The sequence below is a fragment of the Squalius cephalus genome (assembly GCF_949319135.1).
Source record: "Squalius cephalus genome assembly, chromosome: 10".
Classification (NCBI taxonomy): domain Eukaryota; kingdom Metazoa; phylum Chordata; class Actinopteri; order Cypriniformes; family Leuciscidae; genus Squalius; species Squalius cephalus.
The window spans coordinates 33155152-33168241 of NC_137131.1; the positions used below are offsets into that span (position 1 = coordinate 33155152).

Below are 13090 nucleotides of genomic sequence, written 5' to 3' on the forward strand. Positions count from 1 at the left end.
ATTTGGCCAGGATGCCGGGGTTACACCCCTACTCTTTTTCGAAGGACATCCTGGGATTTTTAATGACCACAGAGAGTCAGGACCTCGGTTTAACGTCTCATCCGAAGGACGGTGCTCTTTTGGCAGTATAGTGTCCCCGTCACTACACTGGGGCATTAGGACTCACACAGACCACAGGGTGAGCGGTTGAGCGGGCGTTTCAAATGAATTCCTATGGAAGTAGGAATAAACTGAAAAACATTCACTCTGTTCTGCTCGTTCCTTGTCGTGGATGCGCACCATGAATGCCCGTGCAGCCATGAGCATTTTAGTTTAATTTTAAAATTAGTGCCTTTCGGGGGGTGGATTGCTTGAAATTATTTTACAAAAGCACAATGTTGTGTCTTATTGCGACAGTACACAAATATAAGTTAACACTTTGCAGTTTGAATGTGGTCCTGTATAATGACGTATGTTTTTATGTGTCCACTGTTCCATCGCGCCCACGCCACACACACACACACACACACACACACACACACACACACACACACACACACGGTTTACTATCTTTGTGGGGACTCTCCATAGACTTAATGGTTTTTATACTTTACAAACTGTATATTCTATCTCCTCACACTAACCCTACCCCTAAACCTACCCATTACAGAAAACTTTCTGCATTTTTACATTTCCAAAAAGACTAATTCTGTATGATTTCTAAGCTTGTTTACCCATGGGGACCTCTATTTAGGTCCCCACTGTGACACGAGTCCCCATGAGTCTGTGTGCATTCAGGTTGAAGTCCCCACCGGGATAGAAAAACATGAACACACATGCACACACACACACACACACACACACACACACACACACATTCCAGCATTGCAATCTTGACATCGCAGCCTGTTCATTATAGCCATATGTTTGAATGTGGATTTTTTGGATATGTCAGACTCTGAGTTTTTAGTTACTCCTCCTAAGTGGTTTATTTTATTCACACCAAACTTTTTCAACATGATAAAAATACATTAAAGATATATATATAGGTAACTAAAGGCATCGGGGTTGCGGTGCCACCGGCTTGGGCCCGTAATCGCTGCTCGCAGCTATATTTAGGGCCCAAGCCCTGAAAGGGCGAAGGCCCTATTGTTTTCGGTAGGATTATTTATAATTAGGGCCCAAGCCCTGAAAGGGCGAAGGCCCTATTGTTTTCGGTAGGATTATTATTATTATTATTATTATTATTATTTTGTCAACCTTTCGGCCACTTTTGGGGCCCTTAACATGCTCGAAAACTCTTGAAATTTTGCACACAGGTCAGAACCCGCGGCCATCAGGGCCGGACTGAAGCTGGTACCCGGGCGTGGCAGGGGGGCTCGACAGCGCCCCCTGGAACGGGATCCGAACACTTGTCCATAAATCAGACACGCTTGCATGTAATAATATGAAACTCGGTACACATATAGAACTCATCGGGCCGAACAACTTTCGTGCTCTAAGTTTTACGCCAGCCCAACAGGAAGTCGGCTATTTAGGGTTGTTTGGAAACGCATGCTGTGGAATTTAATGTACTCCTCCTAGGGAATTCATCGATTCGCCTCCAAACTCGGTGTGCATGAAGTCAAGACATTGAGGATGCTAAATTGCGGACGGATTTTTGATATCTCGAACGGTTTGGCCGTGGCGAGGAAACGAATTTATGGCGAAAAAATGAAACAGGAAGTGTGTTATAACTTCTGCATACATTAACTGATCTTGATGAAACTTCAGCAGTGTGTTCGTTGTAAGAGGCCGATCGCACAGATGTGACTATTGTGAGTCAAAGTTATAGCGCCACCAACAGGCAGCAGGAAGTACATCACTATTAAAATGCTTTGAAATCACTGTCTTATTTTTACCAGATTTGCTTCAAACTTTATGTGTACAATGTAGACACACGGCAGATGTAAACCTGTGAAAGGATTATTGATATCTTAGATACTGTTGCCGTGGCAACGCATCAAACTTTAATATTCTTTTTTTATGCTTTTGAGACTCTTAACATACTTGAAATTGCATGAAACTCGACAGACACATCACATTTATTATCCAGTAGACATGTGCAAAGTTTCAGAAACGGGCGTGGTGAGGGGCTCAGTAGCGCCACCTTTAGTCATAAGTGGGGGTGTTAGTTTTATCAACAGCAACAAAACTTGGTATGTGTATTGTTCTCATCAAGACGGACAACTTTCTAATTTACATGAACCATCTCTGACCAACAGGAAGAGAGATATTTTGGTTTGAATGTGGATTTTCTGAAGAATTTTCTTTCCCTCTCTGTGTCTGTGTGTGTGTGAGGGGAGGGGGGGATTTGACTATTGCTTTTATATTGTTAATCAAGGTTTCAGGGGCTTTTGGGGTCCTTAACGTGCTCAAAAACTCTTGAAACTTTGCACACAGGTCAGAACCCACGGCCATCAGGGCCGGGCTGAAGCTGGGACCCGGGCGTGGCTGGGGGGCTCAACAGCGCCCCCTTGAACGGGGTTCTAAAACTTGATCCATATATCAAACACGCTCGCATGAATTAATATGAAACTCGGTACACATATAGATCTCATCGGGCCGAACAACTTTACCCCGGTCAAGTTTTACGCCAGCCCAACAGGAAGTCAGCTATTATGGGTTGTTTGGAAAACGCTTGCTGTGGAATGTGAAATACTCCTCCTAGAAAATTCACCGTGCCCCCTTCAAACTCGGTGTGGATGTAGTCAAGACATTGAGGATGCTAAATTGCGGACGGATTTTTGATATCTCGAACGGTTTGGCTGTGGCGAGGAATCGAATTTATGGCGAGAAAAGAGAAACACGGAAGTGGAATAACTTCTGCATACATTAACTGATCTTGATGAAACTTCAGCAGTGTGTTCGTGGTAAGAGGCCGATCAGATGGATGTAGCTATTGTGAGTCAAAGTTATAGCGCCACCAACTGGCAGCAGGAAGTGTGTCACTTTCAACATGCTTTTGACAAAAGTGGGGGGGGTTAGTTTTAACTACAGTAAAGAAAAAATAGTTTGTATATTGTTCTCATCAAGCCGGACAACTTTCTAATTTACATTCAATAGCTCTGGCCATCAGGAAGTCAGATATTTTGGTCTGAATGTGGATTTTTTTGCAAAATCAGCCTCTGAATTTTTAGCCACTCCTCTTAAACTATTTATTTTATTCGTACCAAACTTTTTCAACATGATGAAACTACATTAAATATGCTAAATTGTGAATGGATAATAAATATCTCAAACGGTTTTGCTATGGCGAGGGATTAAATAATGTCCAAAAAGGAAACACTAAAAATCTTCTAAAAATGTAATTATATACCATTTATTTCTATATAAAAGTATACAAATATCACAACTAAACCCATTTTATTCTGTTTTTGCAATTTAAGAAGAATGAAAAAGTTAAAACAGGCTATTTAGTGCTATTTGGTTCAACAAAAAAGCAAACATAGGGCTATACTGCCCTCTTGTGTCCAAAAGGACATCAAAATAGTATATAAAACTTTTTACCAGGTAGGCCAATATTGTATTTAAATTAGGGCTGTCAAAGTTAGCGCGTTAATAACGCGTTAACGCAAAATCATATTAACGGCACTAATTTTTTTAACGCGCGATTAATGCAGCGCGTATTTTCTGTTTGACCCGTGGCCCAACCCCAGTTGGAGAAATGGAGATACAGTGTTGCCAACTTAGCGACATTGCAGACCCCTTTAGCGATTTTTTCCCTTCAACAAAGCGTTATTTAGAACGCTTATTTAGTTTAGTTTCTGAGTAAAAAACTAAACCTTATTTAGTTTCTGAGAATCGCCGGTAGGCTGCTCTTCCAGCACGTGCGCGCACCTCTCGCTCTCTCTCTCTCTCGCTCTCGCTCTCTCTCTCTCTCTCTCTCTCTCTCTCTCTCTCTCTCTCTCTCTCTCTCTCTCTCTCTCTCTCTCTCTCTCTCTCTCTCTCTCTCTCTGCGTCTCGCGCGGAGGAGCAGCGCTTTATTCAGTTAAGCACAGATATTATGTTGCTTCTCTAATTTTACAAGTATAGCCGAAATCAGAGCACAGATATAGTCTTTATCTTATGTGAATTTGATTTCACCAGACGGCTCGATTATCAGAATTTTTGTGCAGATTAACTTAACATTTTGGAAGGGAGAGCTGGTTATGTTTATTGGGTCGCGTTTCAGTCACCATTTCAAATTCATTCCGTTGTTTGACAACAGAAACAGTAAAATATACCAATGAAAACAGTTTTATTGAGAATTTAGCTTCATCAAAATTGGCACAGAGAGAGACAAACTATGTAATAGGCTAATAAATAACAAATGTACATTTAGCATTTTCAGAAGAGCTGCCCTGTCATGCAAAAATCTAAACATGTTTGTGTTAGTAAATTGCTCAGTGCAAAGAAAGAGAAGTAATGGTAACCTGGCATTTTTTTTGTTTTGTTCTTTCTACGTGTCTAATAGACACGAACGAGTTCTTTGAAAAACATCTATGACCTTTGAAACATGTCTCGTCTTTATGCTCTATATTGACTATGTTTTCAATAATAAACATAGGCTACATTTGCATAAAGCATCTATATGTATCCATGCCCACGTTGATTAGAGTATTACAAACTTGAAAAGTATTAATTTAAGGTACATTTAGAACAAATAAAAAAATGTGCGATTAAATGCGATTAATCGCGAGTTAACTCATGACAATATGCGATTAATCGCGATTAAAAAATTTAATCGATTGACAGCCCTAATTTAAATATACATTTATTAGGTATGTGTCTGAGGATATTTTCCCACCGGTTAATCGACGTGTGACACGAGTGGGTGCTTTTAAATCGCTAATATAATAGTGAAAGAAAAATAATGATAATGTTGCACACACAAATCACACACATGTGGGAAAGAATGATGCTTTTAAACAACACTAAACCGCCATTAGGTGTCGCCAGGCATCCATCTTAATAAGCGAGTCATTGATTCATTCGTTCAAACGATTTGTTCGAATGAGTCGATCATGATTAAGACAGATGTTTATGGATTGATCATTCAATCTTTGAGTCAACCGATTCGTTAAAAATGCTGAATCGTTCAGTTATGAGAAAACACGTGATGCGTGATGGTTCTGCCGTGATCTTTAACTATTTTCGCTGCTGAAACAGAACAAAAACAGTCAACATTGCATCTAAAATGTAAGTGACTTAATTGTAACTGTTTATTAACCTGTTGTATGAAATCTAGGGGTGGGAGAAAAAATGTATTCTTAGATGCATCGCGATGCGGACGTGGACGATTCTGAATCGATTCACAAATGTCAAAAAATCGATTCTCTAAAAAAATATTTTTCTAATAACGTAATATTGACGGAAGGCAAAAGGCGGAACTCTAAGCGGACGTGCGTGCAGTCTGTGGCGCGCACATAACAGAGAAGTTTCTTCTGCTCACCAAGGCTGCATTTATTTGATTAAAAATACAAACAAAAACAGTAATATTGTAAAATATTATTCCAATTTAAAACAGCTGCTTTCTATTTTAATATATTTTAAACTGTTATTTATTCCTGTGATCAAAGCTGAGTTTTCAGCATCATTACTCCAGTCGTCACTGTCACATGATCCTTCAGAAATTATTCTAATATGATGATTGATACTCAAGAAACATTCATTATTATTTTAAATGTCGAAAACAGTTGTGTACAGTCTTTGATGAATAGAAAGTTCAAAAGAAAAGCATTTATCTGAAATCTAAAGCTTTTGTAACGTTAAACACTACCGCTCAAAAGTTTTGGGTTAGTAATAATTAAAATTTTATTTTTTGGGGAAATAAATAAAATAAATCAGTACTTTTATTTATGAAGGATGAGTTAAACTGATCAACAGTTACAGTAAAGACATTTATAATGTTAAAAATATATATATTTGAAATATATGCTGTTCTTTTGAACTTTACATTCATCAAAGCATTTTGAAAAAAAAAATCTGTACACAACTGTTTTCAACATTGAAAATAATAATGAATATTTATTGAGCATCAATCATCATATTAGTATGATTTCTGAATGATCATGTGACACTGAAGACTGGAGTAATGATGCTGAAAACTCAGCTTTGATCACAGAAATGAATTACTATGTAAAATATTTAAAAATTGAAAACAGCTGTTTTAAATTGGAATAATATTTCACAATATTACTGTTTTTGTTTGTATTTTTAATCAATAAATGCAGCCTTGGTGAGCAGAAGAGACTTCTCCTAAAAACATTAAAAATATTACTGACCCCAAACTTTTGAACAATAATATATATATATATATATATATATATATATATATATATATATGTATGTGTGTGTATGTATGTATGTATGTATATATATATATATATAAATATATATATATATATATATATATATATATATATATATATATATATATATAAATATAGCTGCGAGCAGCGATGAAGGGCCAAAGCCGGCGGTACCGCCACCCTTGCGGTGCCACCGGCTTGGGCCCGTAATCGCTGCTCGCAGCTATATTTATTATTATTATTATTTTGTCAACCTTTCGGGCACTTTTGGAGCCCTTAACGTGCTCGAAAACTCTTGAAACTTTGCACACGGGTCAGAACCCGCGGCCATCAGGGCCGGGCTGAAGCTGGTACCCGGGCGTGGCAGGGGGGCTCGACAGCGCCCCCTGGAACGGGATCCGAACACGTGTCCATAAATCAAACACTCTTGCATGTAATAAAATGAAACTCGGTACACATATAGATCTCATCGGGCCGAACAACTTTCGTGCTCTAAGTTTTACGCCAGCCAAACAGGAAGTCGGCTATTTAGGGTTGTTTGGAAACGCATGCTGTGGAATTTAATGTACTCCTCCTAGAGAATTCATCCATTCGCCTCCAAACTCGGTCAGCGTGAAGACAAGGCATTGAGGATGCTAAATTGCGGACGGATTTTTAATATCTCGAATGGTTTGGCCGTGGCGAGGAAACAAATTTATGGCGAATAATGGAAACAGGAAGTGTGTTATAACTTCTGCATACATTAACTGATCTTGATTCAACTTCAGCAGTGTGTTCGTTGTAAGAGGCCGATCACATGGATGTGACTATTGTGAGTCAAAGTTATAGCGCCATCAACTGGCAGCAGGAAGTGTGTCCCTTTCAAAATGCTTTAAAATCACCCTCTTATTTTTACCCAATTTGCTTCAAACTTTTTGTGTTTAATGTAAACACACAGCAGATGTAGACCTGTGAAAGGATTTTTGATATCTTTAATAATGTTGCCATGGCAACGCTTCAAACTTTAAAAAAAAATTTTGATGCTTTTGAGACTCTTAACATACTTGAAATTGCATGAAACTCGACAGACACATCACATTTATAAGCCCGTAGACATGTGCAAAGTTTCAGAAACGGGCGTGGTGAGGGGCTCAGTAGCGCCACCTTTAGTCATAAGTGGGGGGGTTAGTTTTATCAACAGCAACAAAACTTGGTATGTGTATTGTTCTCATCAAGACGGACAACTTTCTAATTTACATTAACCATCTCCGACCAACAGGAAGAGAGATATTTTGGTTTGAATGTGGATTTTCTGAAGAATTTTCTCTCCCTCTCTCTGTGTCTATGTGTGTGTGAGAGGAGGGGGGGAGGGATTTGACTATTGCTTTTATATTGTTAATCAAGGTTTCAGGGGCTTTTGGGGTCCTTAACGTGCTCAAAAACTCTTGAAACTTTGCACACAGGTCAGAACCCACGGCCATCAGGGCCGGGCTGAAGCTGGTACCCGGGCGTGGCTGGGGGGCTCAACAGCGCCCCCTTGAACGGGGTTCTAAAACTTGGTCCATATATCAAACACGCTTGCATGAATTAATATGAAACTCGGTACACATATAGATCTCATCGTGCCGAACAACTTTCCCCTGGTCAAGTTTTACGCCAGTCCAACAGGAAGTCGGCTATTATGGGTTGTTTGGAAAACACTTGCTGTGGAATGTGAAATACTCCTCCTAGAAAATTCACCGTGTCCCCTCCAAACTCGGTGTGCATGTAGTCAAGACTTTGAGGATGCTAAATTGCAGATGGATTTTTGATATCTCAAACGGTTTGGCCGTGGAGAGGAAACGAATTTATGGCGAGAAAAGAGAAACAGGAAGGGTGTTATAACTTCTGAATACATTGACTGATCTTGATGAAACTTCAGCAGTGTGTTCATGGTAAAAGGCCGATCACATGGATGTGACAATTGTGAGTCAAAGTTATAGCGCCACTAACTGGCAGCAGGAAGTGTGTCACTTTCAACATGCTTTTGACAAAAGTGGGGGGGTTAGTTTTAACTACAGTAAAAAAAACTCAGTTCATATATTGATCTCATCGACCCGGACAACTTTCTAATTTAAAGTCATTAGCTCTGACCATCAGGAAGTCAGATATTTTGGTCTGAATGTGGATTTTTTTGCAAAATCAGCCTCTGAATTTTTAGCCACCTTTATCTAAGTGGTTTATTTTATTCCCACCAAACTTTTTCAACATGATAAAAATATATTAATGATGCTAAATTGTGAACGGATAATAAATATCTCAAACGGTTTTGCTATGGCGAGGGATTAAAGTATTGTCTAAAAAGGAAACACTAAAAGGTTCATATATTCTAAAAATTTAATTATAAACCATTTATTACTATATAAAAGTATACAAATATCAGAACTTAACTCATTTTATTCTTTTTTTTTTCAATTTAAGAATGAAGTTTAAGTTTAAAAACTGCCAGAATGGTTGTTTAGTCTAAACAATAAATAAATAAAGTCAAACATAGTGCTATACTGCCCTCTTGTGTTCAAAATCAGGTAGGCCTATTATATCTATATAAAAATATACTAGGTATGTGACGGTAAGAATATTTTACCACCGGTTAACTGACGTGTGACACCGCTGGGGGCTTTTTAATCGCTAATTTAAAAACGAAAGTAAAATATGTTCGTCCGCACGGACATTGATAATGGTGCGGAGCAGAGCGAGCATTTTCAATAAATTCCTATGGAAGGAGGAATAACCTAAAAAACGTTGACTCTGTTCTGCTCGTTCCTCGCTGAGGACGCGCACCATTATGAATGCCTGTGCAGCCGTGAGCATTTTAGTTTCATTTTCGGGGAGGATTGCTTGAATGTATTTAAAAAAAGCACAATGTTGTGTTTTATTGCTACTGTACAAAAATATAAGTTAAAGGAGAAGTTCACTTTTAAAATGAAAATTCTGTCATCATATACTCACCCTCATGTTGTTTCAAAGCTGTATGAATTTCTTTCTTCTGCTGAACAGAAAGGAAGATATTTAGAAGAATATCAGTAACCAGACAGTTTTTGGGTCCCATTGACTTCCATAGTAGGAAAAAAATATACTATGGAAGTCATTGGGACCCAAAAACTGTCTGGTTACTGATATTCTTCTAAATATCTTCCTTTCTGTTCAGCATAAGAAAGAAATTCATACAGCTTTGAAACAACATGAGGGTGAGTATATGATGACAGAATTTTCATTTTAAAAGTGAACTTCTCCTTTAACACTTTGCAGTTTGAATGATGTTCTGAACAAAATGACAGAGTATGTTTTTATGTGTCCACTGTTTAATCGCGCCCTCGTTTTAGAGATTCCCAAGTTATTTTTTCATTTAAGTTTTTTCATTGTTCTAATCAGGTCAGGCAAGTAAAACTATCTGTGTCTTATCCATTACATTTTTATATAATATATATACACTACTGTTCAAAAATTTGGGGTCAGTAAGATTTTTAAGCGAGGTTTCTTCTGCTCACCAAGGCTGCATTTATTTGATTAAAAATACAAACAAAAACAGTAATATTGTAAAATAGTATTCCAATTTAAAACAGCTGCTTTCTATTTTAATATATTTTAAACTGTTATTTATTCCTGTGATCAAAGCTGAGTTTTCAGCATCATTACTCCAGTCGTCACTGTCACATGATCCTTCAGAAATTATTCTAATATGATGATTGATGCTCAAGAAACATTCATTATTATTTTAAATGTCGAAAACAGTTGTGTACAGTCTTTGATGAATAGAAAGTTCAAAAGAACAGCATTTATCTGAAATCTAAAGCTTTTGTAACATTAAACACTACCGTTCAGAAGTTTGGGGTCAGTAATAATTTTAATTTTATTTTTGGGGGAAAGAAATAAAATAAATCAATACTTTTATTAATCGAGAATGAGTTAAACTGATCAAAAGTTACAGTACAGACATTTAAAATGTTAAAAAAAATTATATTTGAAATAAATGCTGTTCTTTTGAACTTTACATTCATCAACGCATTTTGAAAAAAAATCTGTACACAACTGTTTTCAACATTGAAAATAATAATTAATATTTATTGACCATCAATCATCATATTAGAATGATTTCTGAAGGATCATGTGACACTGAAGATGGGAGTAATGATGCTGAAAACTCAGCTTTGATCACATAAATTAATTACAGTGTAAAATATTTTAAAATAGAAAACAGCTGTTTTAAATTGGAATAATATTTCACAATATTACTGTTTTTGTTTGTATTTTTAATCAAATAAATGCAGCCTTGGTGAGCAGAAGAGACTTCTCCTAAAAACATTAAAAATCTTCCTGACCCCAAACTTTTGAACGGTATATATATATATATATATATATATATATATATATATATATATATATGTTTGTATAATATATATATATATATATATATATATATATATATATATATATAAATAAATATAGCTGCGAGCAGCGATGGAGGGCCAAAGCCGGCGGTACCGCCACCCCGGTGCCTTTAGGTAACTAAAGGCACCGGGGTTGCGGTGCCACCGGCTTGGGCCCATAATCGCTGCTCGCAGCTATATTTAGGGCCCAAGCCCTGAAAGGGCGAAGGCCCTATTGTTTTCGGTAGGATTATTTATTATTATTAGGGCCCAAGCCCTGAAAGGGCGAAGGCCCTATTGTTTCCGGTAGGATTATTAGGGCCCAAGCCCTGAAAGGGCGAAGGCCCTATTGTTTCCGGTAGGATTATTATTATTATTATTATTATTATTTTGTCAACCTTTCGGGCACTTTTGGGGCCCTTAACATGCTCGAAAACTCTTGAAATTTTGCACACACGTCAGAACCCGCGGCCATCAGGGCCGGACTGAAGCTGGTACCCGGGCGTGGCAGGGGGGCTCGACAGCACCCCCTGGAACGGGATCCAAACACGTGTCCGTAAATCAAACACGCTTGCATGTAATAATATGAAACTCGGTACACATATAGATCTCATCGGGCCGAACAACTTTCGTGCTCTAAGTTTTACGCCAGCCAAACAGGAAGTTGGCTATTTAGCGTTGTTTGGAAACGCATGCTGTGGAATTTAATGTACTCCTCCTAGGGAATTCATCGATTTGCCTCCAAACTCGGTGTGCAGGAAGTCAAGACATTGAGGATGCTAAATTGCGGACGGATTTTTGATATCTCGAACGGTTTGGCCGTGGCGAGGAAACAAATTTATGGCGAAAAAATGAAACAGGAAGTGTGTTATAACTTCTGCATACATTAACTGATCTTGATGAAACTTCAGCAGTGTGTTCGTTGTAAGAGGCCGATCACATGGATGTGACTATTGTGAGTCAAAGTTATAGCGCCACCAACAGGCAGCAGGAAGTACATCACTTTCAAAATGCTTTGAAATCAGTGTCTTATTTTTACCCGATTTGCTTCAAACTTTATGTGTATAATGTAGACACACGGCAGATGTAAACCTGTGAAAGGATTATTGATATCTTAGATACTGTTGCCGTGGCAACGCATCAAACTTTAATATTATTTTTTGATGCTTTTGAGACTCTTAACATACTTGAAATTGCATGAAACTCAACAGACACATCACATTTATTAGCCCGTAGACATGTGCAAAGTTTCAGAAACGGGCGTGGTGGAATGGCTCAGTAGCGCCACCTTTAGTCAAAAATGGGGGCTTAGTTTTTCCTAGAATCACAAAACTTGGTATGTGTATTGTTCTCATCAAGACGGACAACTTTCTAATTTACATGAACCATCTCCGACCAACAGGAAGAGAGATATTTTGGTTTGAATGTGGATTTTCTGAAGAATTTTCTCTCTCTCTCTCTGTGTCTGTGTGTGTGTGAGGGGAGGGGGGGATTTGACTATTGCTTTTATATTGTTAATCAAGGTTTCAGGGGCTTTTGGGGTCCTTAACGTGCTCAAAAACTCTTGAAACTTTGCACACAGGTCAGAACCCACGGCCATCAGGGCCGGGCTGAAGCTGGTACCCGGGCGTGGCTGGGGGGCTCAACAGCGCCCCCTTGAACGGGGTTCTAAAACTTGATCCATATATCAAACACGCTCGCATGAATTAATATGAAACTCGGTACACATATAGATCTCATCGGGCCGAACAACTTTACCCCGGTCAAGTTTTACGCCAGCCCAACAGGAAGTCGGCTATTATGGGTTGTTTGGAAAACGCTTGCTGTGGAATGTGAAATACTCCTCCTAGAAAATTCACCGTGTCCCCTTCAAACTCGGTGTGCATGTAGTCAAGACTTTGAGGATGCTAAATTGCGGACGGATTTTTGATATCTCGAACGGTTTGGCTGTGGCGAGGAATCGAATTTATGGCGAGAAAAGAGAAACACGGAAGTGGAATAACTTCTGCATACATTAACTGATCTTGATGAAACTTCAGCAGTGTGTTCGTGGTAAGAGGCCGATCAGATGGATGTAGCTATTGTGAGTCAAAGTTATAGCGCCACCAACTGGCAGCAGGAAGTGTGTCACTTTCAACATGCTTTTGACAAAAGTGGGGGGGTTAGTTTTAACTACAGTAAAGAAAAAACAGTTTGTATATTGTTCTCATCAAGCCGGACAACTTTCTAATTTACATTCAATAGCTCTGGCCATCAGGAAGTCAGATATTTTGGTCTGAATGTGAATTTTTTTGCAAAATCAGCCTCTGAATTTTTAGCCACTCCTCTTAAACTATTTATTTTATTCGTACCAAACTTTTTCAACATGATGAAACTACATTAAATATGCTAAAT

General features: G+C 38.3%; 1 protein-coding gene across 7 annotated transcripts in view; it reads left to right on the top strand.

The window, feature by feature from the left end:
• tns1a (tensin 1a) overlaps positions 1–13090 on the top strand; it is a 237479-nt gene that overhangs the window by 190874 nt on the left and 33515 nt on the right. The window lies entirely within an intron of this gene.